The 13,759-nt window shown below is 50.1% G+C and overlaps 1 long non-coding RNA gene across 1 annotated transcript in view; it reads left to right on the top strand.

Annotated features, from left to right (window-relative positions):
• Positions 1-11,054, top strand: part of LOC119508147 — a 28,617-nt gene extending 17,563 nt beyond the window's left edge. The window contains exons 4-5 of the long non-coding RNA XR_005211406.1: positions 843-954; positions 10,746-11,054. This is a non-coding gene — a long non-coding RNA (uncharacterized LOC119508147). The remainder of the gene's footprint in view (positions 1-842; positions 955-10,745) is intronic.
• Positions 11,055-13,759: the final 2,705 nt, after the last annotated feature.

Here is a 13,759-nt window from a genome sequence, read left to right as displayed (position 1 = left end):
TTTAGTGTTTGGAGGGTGGGGGAGGGAATGAGGATACTAGGAATTCCTGGTTTCTGAGAAAGCCTGGTCAATTTAGGGAGGCAGAGAGATGGGGATCCCTCACGAGCGGCCGACCAGGGAGACTCACGGACAGAGGTCATGGCCCCAGCAGTGCTCAATGCCCTGTGGCAGGAGCTAACCATGACCCAGCACCGCCTGACTGAGTGCCAGGCAGATCCAGAGGAGACTCATACCCTGGGAAGCTTAGGATCTCACAGAGGAGACCAGGGTCAAGGGTAGAAAAAGCTCTTGGTGCTCAGAAGGGTCCAGGTGAGAGGAGCCAGGGCTGCCCTCAAGAGAGTCCTGGGCTACCTGGGGAGGGCCTGTACCTCCCACCCAATCCTCCAGCCAGTGGCTGTCCTCCCCAGTGATCCTGCTGTCCGGGAGACAGCGTTTTCTTTGCCAGGGAGCTTAAGCAAGTGTATGTTGCTATTTGTGCCACTTGGCCTAACCGGGGCTGCCGGGCCCTGCCTGACACCTGAAGGCAGAGCATTCTGGGGGACTGGGCAACCAGGGGGCCATAGGCATCTCCATCTGGGGCCAGTTGTGTTCCATCTCGTCCAAGAAGCCAACACTGGCTGTCCTAAACTGCGGGGATCTTTCTACCTCTGGACTTGGGTGGCGCGCAAGCCAGACCTTGATCTTGGCCTTGAAAAATAGTCCTGTGACCTGCCCTAACCATGCTGGTGTTTGCTTTATTGTGGGCAGCTCTGGGTAAAGGGAGTCTAACATCCTCACCATTAGGTGGCAGAGGCCCACCTGTGCCTGGGGTTAAGCTCAGCGCTTGGTCTTTCCCCCTCCAGGATCTCATCATCCCTGCTGAAGTCAGAGAGCCCATTTCAATGTGACATCTCCCAAGGCCGTACCTGGCCTACAGAGGACCGCCTACGCAGACAGAGCTTTGCAAGGATACTGGTGCGTCCTCGCTAAAATATTTCCTGATGCCTTAGTGAAGGGAGCATAGTGGGGACGGGGTGAGGTGGATACGTAGGTTGCTCATGATAAATTCACTCCAACTTTCCTGTCTCCCTAAGCCTTTGAATTCCTTCCTCTACTTTATGCCAGAGAAGTTGTGGCATCTCAAACTCACTGAACCTAGGCCCACGGTTGAGTCCCTGTTTCTGTCAACCAAGTAAGCGGTCACCACTAAAGCTAATACTTTAAATCCGGAATCTCTGTTAAGTGCACAAATGTCAATTCACTTGGCTCTATTCAGTGTTATATTCTACCCTGAATTGGTGGTTCCTTGGAGCCCCAAGGAGGGTCCTCACAGAGCTGGGCTCAGACCTCTGAGTGGGGGGTGCTGCCTGGCTGTGCTGGTACCTCTGAGGGGGTGCAGTGAAGCTGGTTCTGGAGTCTCCAGCCAACCACAGCTGCTGGGTTGAGTTTTGCTGGGGTGACCCTCGGAGGAACTGCAAGCAGACAGGAAGGAGAAAGTTCCTTTACCCATCCTTCAGCCTCTAGTGCCCCTTGTTGGGGCAAACTAACAGGGTGCTGGTTGGCAAAGGAGAAATATAGTTTACAAGGCCCACCCTCAGCATCACAGATGGAGTATGGAAGGGTACATTTGGAATTAAATGATAATGACTTGAAAACTGGCACACCAGGGATTCCTAAATTCAGGAGCAATTGGATAGGGTATAATGATGAATTCAGGGCTCCAACTCTTTTCCACTTCTGGACTCCATGTTTATTTGGATTCATTCTCTGGCATCCTCTTTGCACGTGGTAGTGAGATGGGTACCTGCAGCTTCAGGCTGGTTTGGTTGGAGCAACTGTGAAGGAAGGCACCAGGTCTGAGGGCCACCTCCCTGTCTGATGTCCAGGGTCTCTGGTATCTGTATTAGAGTCACTCAGGTCTGGTGTCCAGGGGGCCCAGGTCTGACATCAAGATTCTATCTGTTAGATGTTTGCAGTTTCCCATTACCGATGTCCAAGGTCTCTTTTGTCTGATGTCCACTGTCTCCTAGGCCTGAAGTCATAGTCTCACTTATCTGATGTTCACAGTCTCTCACATATCCTCTTTTTGATCTCCCATGTCTGAGGTCAAGGGTCCCCACGTCCAATCTCCATGGTCTCCCATGTCTAACATTCATGGTCTCTCCTGCCTTAGGTCATTGGTCTTCCCTTAGTGATGTCCACACTCTCCTATGTCTGATGTCTATGGTCACTATGTTGATGTCCACTATCTCCCATGTCTGTTGTCCTTGGTCTCCCGTGTCTCTGACTAGAGTTACTTATGTCTCATGTCTACGTTCTCATGTCGATGTCCATGATCTCCCATGTCTAATGTCCACAATATCCTGTATCTCACGTCAATAGTCTCCAAAGTCTGAGGTTCTCAATCTTTTATATCGGGTGTATTTATATCTGATGTCCCCAGCTACCCCCATGTGTGATGTCCACATTCTCTTATGTCTGGAGCTTTTTACCACCTCACTGGACAGATCCAGACAGCAAACTTGACCTGGCCCCTGTTGTCCTCATTCTGGGTGCACGTTGGGGAGGAGGCTGATTTGGGAATCTGCCTGAGTTTCCAAAGGATACCCTCACCCCTAAAAGAAGGAGGTATGGCTTATATCAGGGAGCTAAGCTTAATAACTCCTTTGTAGAGATGGAAAGTGGAACAAAGCTTTCTTGTCAAAATGTTTGTGCCCACTGACCATCGGGGAGAAACTGACCCCCGGTATAAGAGAGTGCCTGATACTGTAGAGAAGGGAGTGAGGGCAGGGTGGGGGACAACATCCAAGTGTGGCGTGTTCATAAAAATCAGGTCACAGTTGATTGTGTGGGATTTCTGCTTAAGGTTTGGAGATGGAATTGGAACTTTGTTGTGTAAATAGTTTTAAAATCTAGTGAGACTTCTGGATGGGTTAGGTAAGAGTTTATTCGTTCAACATTCAGAAAATATTTACTGAGCACCTACTATGTTCAGGATACTCTTCTTGGCACTGGTGTTCATTCGTGAACAAAACAGACAAAATTTCCTGCCCTCATGGAGCTTCTATTAGACTTGAAGAGTAGACAAGCAGAAGCAATAGACAAATAAGTAAAATACATGGTTCATTAGACAGTCATAAGTGCTAAGAAGAGAAGAAAAAGCAGGAAGGGAAAGATGATGCATTGCGGGGTGGGGGTGTCCAGTGAAGGCCTCATGGAGAAGGGGACTTTTGAGGAAAGACCTGAGGAAAGTGAAGGAACGTGCCTTGGTGATATCTGAGGGAAGACCATTCCAGGCGGAGGCACAGCAAATACGAAGACCTTGAGGGATTGGATGGGTTCCAGGTACAGCAAGGTGGCCAGTATGGCTGGAGTGGAGGGAATGGAGGTAGAGTGATGGGAGTAAGTTGGGGCCGGATCAGGTAGGGCCTTGTAGGGCCTGGTCGAGACTTTGGCTTCTGCTCTGGTGCAGAGGGGTGACATGACCTAATTTACATTTTAATAAGCCCACTCTGGTTCCCATGTTAAGAATAGACAGCAGGAGGATAAGGACAGAAGTGGGGAGTCCATGAGGTAATATGGTAGTCAGGTGAGAGATGGTGGTGGCTTGGACCAGGATAGTGGCTGTGAGTGGTGAGGAGATCACTTGGCCCAACTTCCTCAGTGTTCCAGATGGGGAAACTGAGGATGCATAAGAGGAAGCCCTTGCTGTGTCCTCCCTGGGAGCTGATGGCTGGGTGGGACCTAAGGCCTGGCCTCAGGACATGCAAACCACTGACCAATGGCTTTCCCATGGGCAGCCGTCCTTCTGTCTCTTGTATAGATTGGACCTTGCTTCGAAGGGCGGAAAGTGTGGCCTAAAGGCCAAGTCTGCTCTGCCTTGTCCTCTGTCTCCTCCCAGCCTCACTCCATCACTTGCTCCTCGCAGCACATCCTCTCCTTCTTCAATCTCCTGCTCCTCCATCAACACCCACCTTTCCCCTTCCTCTTTTTTCTGCCCCCTCTTCTACCTCCTCCTGGTTCTCCTCCCCCTCATCCTGTTCAGGGAGGAGTTGAAGCCAGTGTGGGGTCTCATGTTGCTGAAGTGTCGGACAAGCGGTATTTGGTGTCCACAAGCTGCCTGGGTGCTGTTGCTGTTGCCAAGGAGGAGAGAAAGTTCTTTCTGCCCCTGCCTCCTGCCTCCTAGGGAAAGGGTGGGAGACCTGACTTCCTGTGAGGGGGGCACTTGGGAAGGGACTGCCTTGGGGGCCTTCTGTGAGCTGAGGGGACTGTCTTGGAGGAATGCCTTTGACTGTGACCTTCACAGGGCTCCCATGTTGGGATATGTGGTAAGTAACGTCATTATGATGAATGGGTGTTTTGGTAAAGGGTATAAATATATGAACAGTGTCCTTTCCAGCCCCATATATCACCCTGTGTTTATTCAGTGCCCCGTGCATAAGCTAGAAGGCACACATTGCTATTGGGGGCTGTGAGTTTTAAAGTACATTAAAGGAGTTTACTGAAAACTCTTGGCAAACAGATAAAATACAATTACTCTAATTCCCAAGGCATTGCGGACAGAATGTCCTGAAAACCTGCAGTGTAATAATTCACAGGGAGCCGAGGCAGGCAGCCTTTGAGACACTGGAAGGGCTGCTTTTGTAAACTTCAGAGGCGGCCAAGAGCTGTCCCTTGGGAGACCTCGTCTTGTGTTTTATTAACTTCCCTGTTTTCTGGCTGAGGAGCTGCAGGGGCCATCTAACTGGCACCCTCCTGAGCTTTGCAAGGGTCACCATGAATGGGGGAGCAGGGGTCTGAGATCTCCTCCTTTTCTGGGAAGAGAATTCTATCCCCCCCACTCCCACCCTGGCTCCCCAGGGTTGTCTCTTCATTTGACCTTCAGCAGCAGGCCCGGCTAGTCAGGCCCTTGAGCAGTGGGGAATTCCGACTCTCCATGCGATGTCCAGGACTCTTAGTTCCCTCTTGGGAGATGGAAGCTTTGGGTGGGAGACATGGAGGAAGGATGTTTGTGATTAGGTTTGTCAGCCTCCCAGAGGATTTGAGGTTGCTTTCCAAGCTAAACACAGGGGCCACACACAATTGCTGATGCAGAGGTGGATCTGCCACCCCATGGAGCTTGGGTGGGATTGCATGCATGCTCTGGTGTGCCTTGCTTCCCTCCACCTGCCAGGGAGGCAGAAAGTGTCCCCCAGAGCATGCAGACTCCAGGAGCCACCGAGCAATCGGCACCCTGCGCCTGGCATGGGCCCAGGAGAGCCCAGACCATCCTTGGGAGGAGAGTGGGTTAATAGTGGGCACTGAGCTTCCAGCAATCAACATGGTCAGAGGTGGGCAACAGCTAGAGGGTCAGAGCTCTGGAGGCCCTGGACCCGTTTCTTGGAGAGGGAGAGAGGATGGGCTTTCCTTAAGCAGGTTCCACCCTTGCTCCCAGAGCAGAAGCTGAGGGCTGGCTCACTCCTCCTCAGTTGGGCCTGGGTCTGCTGTGCTGAAGGCCATGGGCAGACCCAGCACATCTGTGTAGGGCGAGAGGAGGTCTCAAGCAGGTGGTGCTGGAGGCAGCCAGTCACTCGGGTGAAGGCCTGTCATTGCTCTGTGACCAAGTTCCCAGAGCAGAGCAGACTCTTGAGGGAGAAAGACCTTCCAGGAAGCAGAAACATTGCGAAAGCCAAACTCAAATCAAATGAGAAAAATATTAGGGGGCGGGGGGCAGGAAGCCACCGGGTGGGGTGAAAGTTTGGAGGGGGATACTTCTGGACACCCGTCTTCCACCTGCACTGATAGTTCACTGTGACATTGCACTCTCACCTGTGTTGTGAAAATGCAATAACAATAAACACCTCCCAGAATAGCAACACCTGGGGTTTACAAAACCTGCACTTCCAGGTGGCTCTGAAAGCTGCTTAAGGCTCAGAGGGAGCCTGGAACCTGTGGCTGTGTCATCTGCATGCCTCGTGTGCTATTCTTTGGGCTGTGGCCCCAGGGCCTCCAGCCAGAGTTTGGCTTTGATGTCTCTAAACTTGGCTGCTTTTTTCTTTTTCTTTTTTCCCTTTCTTTAAGGCTATGAGGCTTCCAGTAACAAATGAGTATTATCTGGTCCTGCCACTTAGCACACACAGCCTTGTGGGTGGGTGTCCTGCTTGGAGCCCAGGCGGTCTGGGCCCTGTGGGATGTGGGGACGGGGTGCACCCCAGGTGGCCCACATGGATTTATCCTGGACTTTCTCCCAGTCCCAGGTTTACCAGCCCCTGGGAAATGCATAGCTTTGGCTGAAGTTTAATTGCTCGGATAGAACAATATACAGAGTGTCTCGTGGGAGATAGAGAAATTAGATCTGCTTAACTCGACTGACCCCTTCTCATCCGCAGCCGTGGTTTCAAAGCACCCTCTTCCACCACAAGTGAGACTGTGTAAGTGGTGATGTTGAAAGTAGTTGTACGATGAGGCTACTTATTAATCTAGCATTAGTAACAGTAGTTAAGTTTTTAGAGATAATGAAATGTAAATGTGCCTCTAGAATGCTGCATTTCCTGAAACTGAACACATTTGTGAAGAAAAATTGTTGCGGTAAGATTATGGAGAATATTAATAGTGTGGATTTACATACTCCCCAGATGGTGATGCAGATGCTGGGTGCAGGCAGGACTGAGCCACAAGCAAGTGGGAAAGAGGAGCTGGGCTTTCTTTGCTCTTCTGGTTGGGTATGTTGCCTTAACTGGATGCTGCGGGTTTCCCACTTGAGTTTTATGGATGAAGGAGCAGAGGCTCAGAAAGTTCAGGAAGACTGTCCAAGGCCACGTGGGGGTCAGAGGCAGACCTGGGCCTTGACCAATGGCTCACGGGGGCCCCCAGGGCTGCCCTTTCCTCCTGTGCCTCTGGTGGGGCCTCAGCTAGTCACTGCACAAATAGCCACTAATTATTATTATTATTTTTAATTTTAAAAATCAGCAAGTGCTGATTATCGAGTGCCTCTATGTACCAGGCACCGTAGCTGGCACTGGATTGCTCTCACTCATGGAGCTGACATCTCGGCACTCAGCAGAGAACCACCATGCAGATGTGCAGTTACAAACTGTGATCAGGTCTATGAAGGCAAAGAGTGATGGGAGATTATAAAAAGATGGTAACAATAATAATGGCTGACATTTATTATTTATGGTACGTTCACATGGTTCAAAACACATGATATGGATTATGTCTTTTTATCCTAAAACAACTCTCTGAATTAGCTCAATTTTACAGAGGAGGAAAAGGAGGCACAGAGAGGGTAAGTAACTTGTCCACCATCACACAACTAGTTGAGCAGCAGCCGTGGGATTTGAACCAGGAAGTCTGACTCCAAATCCCCAGATGTTTACTAGGCTTTATTGCTTCTCTTAGAAAAAGTATGTTTGGATTAGACAGGAAGCAATGCTTAGGCAGGACCTGAGAAGTGAGTTGTCCAGGGGGAGGGGCCTGGGAGAAGCATTGTTCCCAGAGGAACTGAGCGTTGCAGGAACTGAGTGTGGAAAAGCCCCAGGGAAGGAAAGAGTTAGGTGCTTTTAGGGAGCTAATAAAACCATGGGGCTGGGGCCAGGAGGGCTGGCTAGATGGGGGCAGTTCAGTTACACGGGCCTCTAGGGGTCGTTGAGCTCTGTGTGAGTCCTTATCCTAAAAGCCAGTTTTAAGCAGGGGAGTGATAATCATTCTTTTCATAAATGATTCCTCTGTGCTGCAGGCCGTCCGGTGAGCTAGTGTGTACTCTGGAGGTAGAGCATCTAAGTCAAGGGCTATTTGGGTGCAGAACAGGCATCTGTCTGCTTGGGCCGAGTCAGTTTTCAGTTTTGAAGAGGGAGGGGAGTGCAAAGGGAGCATCTCATGGAGCGTCAGGAGCATGGGGATGGGAGGCCAGCCAGTGCGGGGAGTTGTGTCTGTTTGAGACGCCTTCTGAGACAGGCCAACTGGTGAATGCATTAGGCATTGGCATGTGCGTTTATCTCAGAGGAGACTGCAGCCTGGTTATTGCTTATTTGAAAGACGATAGCCCCGAGGAGAGAAACACATTGGTTAGCATTGACCTGCGGTTTATGACTCCCAGGTCCCCTGCCCCTTAGAGGCGAATAATTCTATTTGTAGCATAGAAGGAAGGTTTCTTTTGTGTTCAAAAGGAAAAGGCTACAATGCGTATTTTGGTTGCTGCCAGGCACTTAAAGCAAAAGGAGATGAAGATTGAGGAAGCATCTGGTTCTGCTTAGCTAACAGGGAGATTTAGGTTGGTGCATTATTTCTTCAATCCCCGGTAGAAGTCCAGGGTCTGAGACAGTGACTGGAGCAGGTGGGGAGCTGGGAATGTATAACACACTTTTCAAAGAAAATATAAATACATTGGTGGACTAGTTGAGGAGGTAAGAGGAAGCGAACTCACCTGGTGTAAGAAAGTGCTGTAGGAACTTAGAGGAATGTAGAGGGGGAAGTCTGGGAAGACTTCCTGGAGGAGGCAGGCCTTGAACTGGACACTAGGACTCTCAGGACAGTGAAGCCTCAGCAGAAAGTCCCCTGGCCCTGGGGAAAGGTCCCATTTCTGTTAGAGCCTCATGAGTTTCCATGAGCCAAGGTTAAGATAATGGTGCTCAGGACCAAGTCCAGTCTTCTCATTTTGCTGGCCAGGCTTTGGGGCAGTGGCCCCATCTATAGGTTCTGGAGATTCTACATGGGAGGGAGGGGCTCAGGGCCAGGAGTGGAGCTAGGGGATTAGCTGTGTTTGCGGGTGCTTCACACCAGCAGGGAAACATGGTGAACTCTCCTGTCGACAGTCAGTGCATTGGTGGAGTTTAGGGGGGTCCTAAGGACACCCCCAGGCCCTTCTTAGCTCTGCCACCCTTCTCAGGGCCTGGTGTGAAGCCATTGCCAGGCTGAGAGCTGCTCACCAGCCCCAGTCCTCTCTCCCGTTCCTATGTCCAGGGGCACAGACACACACATTTTTTTCAGTCTACCAAGGACTGTTTTCAATCCAGAACAACCTCCCATTCCTTTATGTCTGCCCAAATTCCAGCTACCCTTCAAGACTTTTCCCCAGTGCATCTTCCTCCACTCACCATGAGCTCCAGGAGGCAGGGATTCCTGGTTTTGTTCACTAATGGAGCCCCAGTGTGTAGAGCAGGGCCTGCTGTGTATTTGTGCAATGAATGAATGAGGCTTTTTCATCCCTCCAGTCCGGGGGCTCCCGTGGGACTTTGACCAGCTCCAGCTGGCATTTTTTAAGTTCATCCCTATTGTTGATGTTTTGTAGCTTTCACTCTCCTCACAGACTGGGAGCCCTGGGACCGTTTTGGCCATCCCTGTACCCCACAGCACCTCACACAGCACTAGCCACCACAAATTATTGTTGAGTTGTGTGTGCTTTCAAAGAGCTGGAAAGGCCCCCAAGGGTCCCTCTAGCTAAGTGGCTTCATCATAACCCTCTCATGTGATTTCACAACTCACTAAATAATTTCATCTGTAGTTTGAAAATTAGTGATTGAGTCCAACTGCCTCTTTGTATATTTTGGGAAACTGAGGCAGGACAGCAAATGGGTGGCATTGCTGTGGTGAGACCCAGGTTACCAGGCTGACTGCACCATGATGTCATCAGTGTACCACCTGAGGGGTGGCACATACCTGACTGTGTGCTGGAGGCACAAAGCAAGACTGACGAGAAGAAGACGCAGAGGCTGGATGGTTCCCCCGGGTTCCCCTGGGCTTAGTCCTGGGCTGGCAGAGGTGCAGGGCCTGGGCAAACCCTCAAAGCTGCATCAGAACACCTGACATCTCATGAGAGGTTTCAGGCCCATACACTTCACCCTCCTGGCATTATCTCTTAATCGCTATGTGGCCCTGGGTAAGTAGCTCACCTCTCTGGGCTTCCTTTTCTATATTTGTGAAATGGACATTATAATGTACACAAAACAGTGTTGTGGTGATGGGAACTCAGTAAGATACACCCCAGAACCAGGGCTTCTTTTTTTTTTTTTTTTTTACCTCTCCTCTTCCTCTTCCCTTCCTCTAACAAACTCAGCTCCTTCCTAGCTCAGGGCTTTTGCACTTGGGATTCTTTCTGCCCAGAGCACTCCTCTCTCCACTCTCTTCTCTGTCTCATTCTCAGCCTCCAGGTCTCGGCTCAAATATCCTGTCCCAGCCAGGCCATCCCGGAGTGGGGCTCCCTCCCTCCTTGTTTCCTGCCACATAAGATTTGCTGCAAGTTCTAACAGCACATTTAATATCTGCTTGCTGGTTTCCTGTTTGCCCCTGTGAGTTGACTGAGGACTTGGTAGGGTCAGGGAGCAAGTCTGCTTTCCCTCTGGATGACCAGTGCCTGGCATGTAGGGCAACCAACTCTGCAGGTTTGCCCGGAACTGTGGAGTTTCCAGGGATTTCAGTGCTAAAACTGGAACAGTTGTGGACAAACTGCTAGCATGGTGCCTGGCACCTGAGAGATGATTGATACGTGGTGGTGGTGGTGGTTATGTTTTGCATGTGGGAAGAGTACCCAGACGGGGCCAGGCAGAGGTGGTGTGTGCAGGGATTTTGTACAAGATGAGCCTGGAGTCAGTTGGGAGAGGATCAAAAAATTAGGACTTTATTCTCTGGGAAATGGGGAGCCAAGGTAGGTCTCTAAGGGTTGCAGGGCTTCTGGGGAGGCCTGGGGATTCCCTCTGTAGGAATCTCTGTGAGGGGCTGGGTTCTGGCTGGGCTTGCTTCCAGCGACCCCGGTACCTCCGCCTGCAGGTCTTCTCTGTCTTCTCCTGCAGCCCTCTGGAAGATGGCCTCCTGCCCCCAGGCTGCAGCACCTGTGGGACCCAGGGAGCATCTCTCTAAAACTGGAGTGCAGACAAAGCCTCAGCTTGCCCACAGTCACCCCCCACTTCATTTGAATATTCTGAATGGAGCTGATTGCCTAAATTGAAGGTATTATGCGATAATGATTGTTATAATTAAAACTATTATCATCTGAAAGAGATCAGAACATGGGAAAACCACTGCAAAGACTTTTAAAGCTTTTAAAGCATGTTTTTGATTCAGATAAAAGCGCCTTTGTGTGGATGTTTTAAAGAGGGGGAATCTGCGTGGGCGCCTGTGGGCCCTGAGATGCAGCTCTGGCTGCAGCAGCAGGATGAGGAGCCTGGTTTTCAGCAGGGGGGTGGGAGCGGCGGGACATGAGGGTCAGAGAGGTAACTGCTCAGTTGTCCCAGACTGGAGGCGAGACACAGATGCAGCACACACCCCACGTGGGCAGAGGAGGGGTTGGTTTTGAGGCCCGAGGGCTGGTCTGGGGTCCCCCGGAGAGTTGTTCTAAATGTTGGGGCCTGTTGAAACAGATGGCGTTGCATCCCCTCACATCCAGGAAGGAGAGTCAGCTCTGGTGGGAGAGACAGGCTTGGAGGTGTGAGACCTGGGGGCCTCCTGATGGCAGTGGGAGGGGATGGCAGTCCCAGAGTTCTGGGCTCAGGGAAGGCCGGGGGTTTAAACGCGACACCTGGGTTCCTAGCAGGCTCTGGATTTGGCAGCCTGGGGCCCTCGTGGCTTGGTTGACAGCACGCTCGGGCCTGGTAGGTGTGGTGCTACAGCCCCAAAGGAGGAGGGGGCAGGCACTGTGGGCAGCAGCTCTCTGAGGCCATTTAGTCCCATATTTCCCTCTGCCCCACCCGCCACATTGTACGCGTGAAGAAACAGGCTCAGAGAGGGAAGGGACAGGCTGGGACCACCCAGCTGGTAAGTGGCTGTGCCCCTCCCCTTGGGCCTCTGAAGTCGGTGGTGGTGGCCATGCCTGCTCAGCTCTTTCTTAAATTGCTACAGTATGTGCAGGTTCTTGTCTCAATTGGGTGCTTTGATATATTGTCCAGCCTTAGTTTCACTTCTTTTCCTCCTTTTTCTTTAAAATAATAATAATTTAAAAATGGCATGATGAATGCATGAAATCATTAGGTAACCAAACATTATGGATGATAATAGCTAACATTTACCTAGCACAGATCTTAGATATATAAATGTGTGCATGCGTGTGTGTAAATGCATAAAACACATTTAATCCTCATCCAACACCATGAGATAAATATCATCATCCCTGTTTTACAGAAGTGGACATGGAGTTTCTTGCCCAGACCACACAGCAAGTGCGCTGTGGAGCTGGATTTAGAGCCAGGCAGGCTGCCCAGAGGCTGTTCTTCAATTTCTGTGCTCTGTGGCCTCCATTCATCCTTGGGAGAAAGTGAAAGCCCCTTGAGAATACCTTCATTATCTCACCAACCTCAGTCCCTCTGTACCCTCAGACAACCAAAGTTACCGTTTGGTATGTCTTACCTCAGGCCTCTTCCCACTGATTCTCTCTCTATCTCTCATTTCCACACACCCATGCACATTTCATTTGGAGGGTCTTGCCTGCCACTTGCTTTCTTTGCTGAACAATATATATTGGAGATATTTTCATGTCAACACCTTACCTTTTTGAACTGCTGCATAGTTTTCCCTAGTTTATTTACTATCAAATCATGAAGACACAAATTTCATAGGAGGAGATGCAGGCAGTTTGGCAGACCTTACAAAGATTACTATTATCGAGTATTGGTAAGGGAGGATGGAGGGAAGAGGACTCACTCCTGGTGGGAGTGTAAATTGACACTGCCTTTGTGGGGGGCAGTTTGGCAGTATCTGTTAAACACGATCCTAGCTATCCAGCTTCTAGAAATCTCACCTGGAGAAACATCTGCCTATGGGAGCAAAGAGGCATGCTCTGTGATACTCACGTAGCACTGTTTGTAACAGAAACCTTGAGAACGGCCTGTTTTCTTTCTTGCTCTTGTCTGTGCCGAGTTCCAAGCTCTTGCTGTCAGGTGCTGGGTCCTTGGGAGGCTTCACACCCTCCCAGAGTGAACAGGGAACTGAACGCACATCGGGGGAGCAGCAGACACTTTCTGGCTTTTTGCAGGTTTACGTTTTGTATCCAGGCTCTGGTTACAGTGGTTTGGAACCCAAATACGACTACGAAGCTTACGTCAGACGGCAGCCCTGCCCCTCGCTGCTGCTCCCAGCACCCGGGAACCCACTGCTTTCAAATGTTTAAGCTAATTTTTTCCATGTGGTTTCTCCATATTTCTATACAACTTGATTTTACTGCTATTTCTTGATTTGTTTTTCATTTTAGATATGAACTATTGACTTCCTTCTGTGGAAGGGAAGGATTTTTTTTGTTACTTGTACCACGTGCTCCCTTTCCCCCCTCACAAGCTTCCATTTCCTCATCCTCCTGGGAATGTTAGATCATCATTTCAGGTTAATTCAATATTCAATATCTACATCATTATGACTGTGTAACTGCGATTTACGGCGAACCATGTGTTCTTGTTCAACTTCTAATTTTCTCAGAAGTTAATAATTGCCCATTTTCTTTTCATTTGTTTGTTTTATATGTACCAATTACACATTATTTCCCAAACTCTGTGACAGAACTGGAAATCTCTGAATTTCTCAAACCCATCAGGCAATCGACTTCTTTTGTTTGTTTGCTGAGGTTTGAGCCAGCCCCCGCGCATGCCTGACTGCTGTTCGCAAGCCAGAAGTGCCACAGCTTCTCACCCTAGAGCTCGGGTCACCATCCTCCCAGGCATCCCCTCTAACCTGGATCCCACGTCGTCCTCTTTCTTGGATTTTTCCCTGCTTTTGGGAAATACGTCCTCCAGTAACTTCCTTGAGTGTGGTAGGTTGAATTATGAATTCCGGACCCCAACAAACATGTTCTTAATCTTAATCTGCGACCCTGTGGGGGTGA

Source organism: Choloepus didactylus, chromosome 13 (assembly GCF_015220235.1).
Source record: "Choloepus didactylus isolate mChoDid1 chromosome 13, mChoDid1.pri, whole genome shotgun sequence".
Lineage (NCBI taxonomy): Eukaryota > Metazoa > Chordata > Mammalia > Pilosa > Megalonychidae > Choloepus > Choloepus didactylus.
This window is presented reverse-complemented; position numbering and strand designations above follow the sequence as displayed.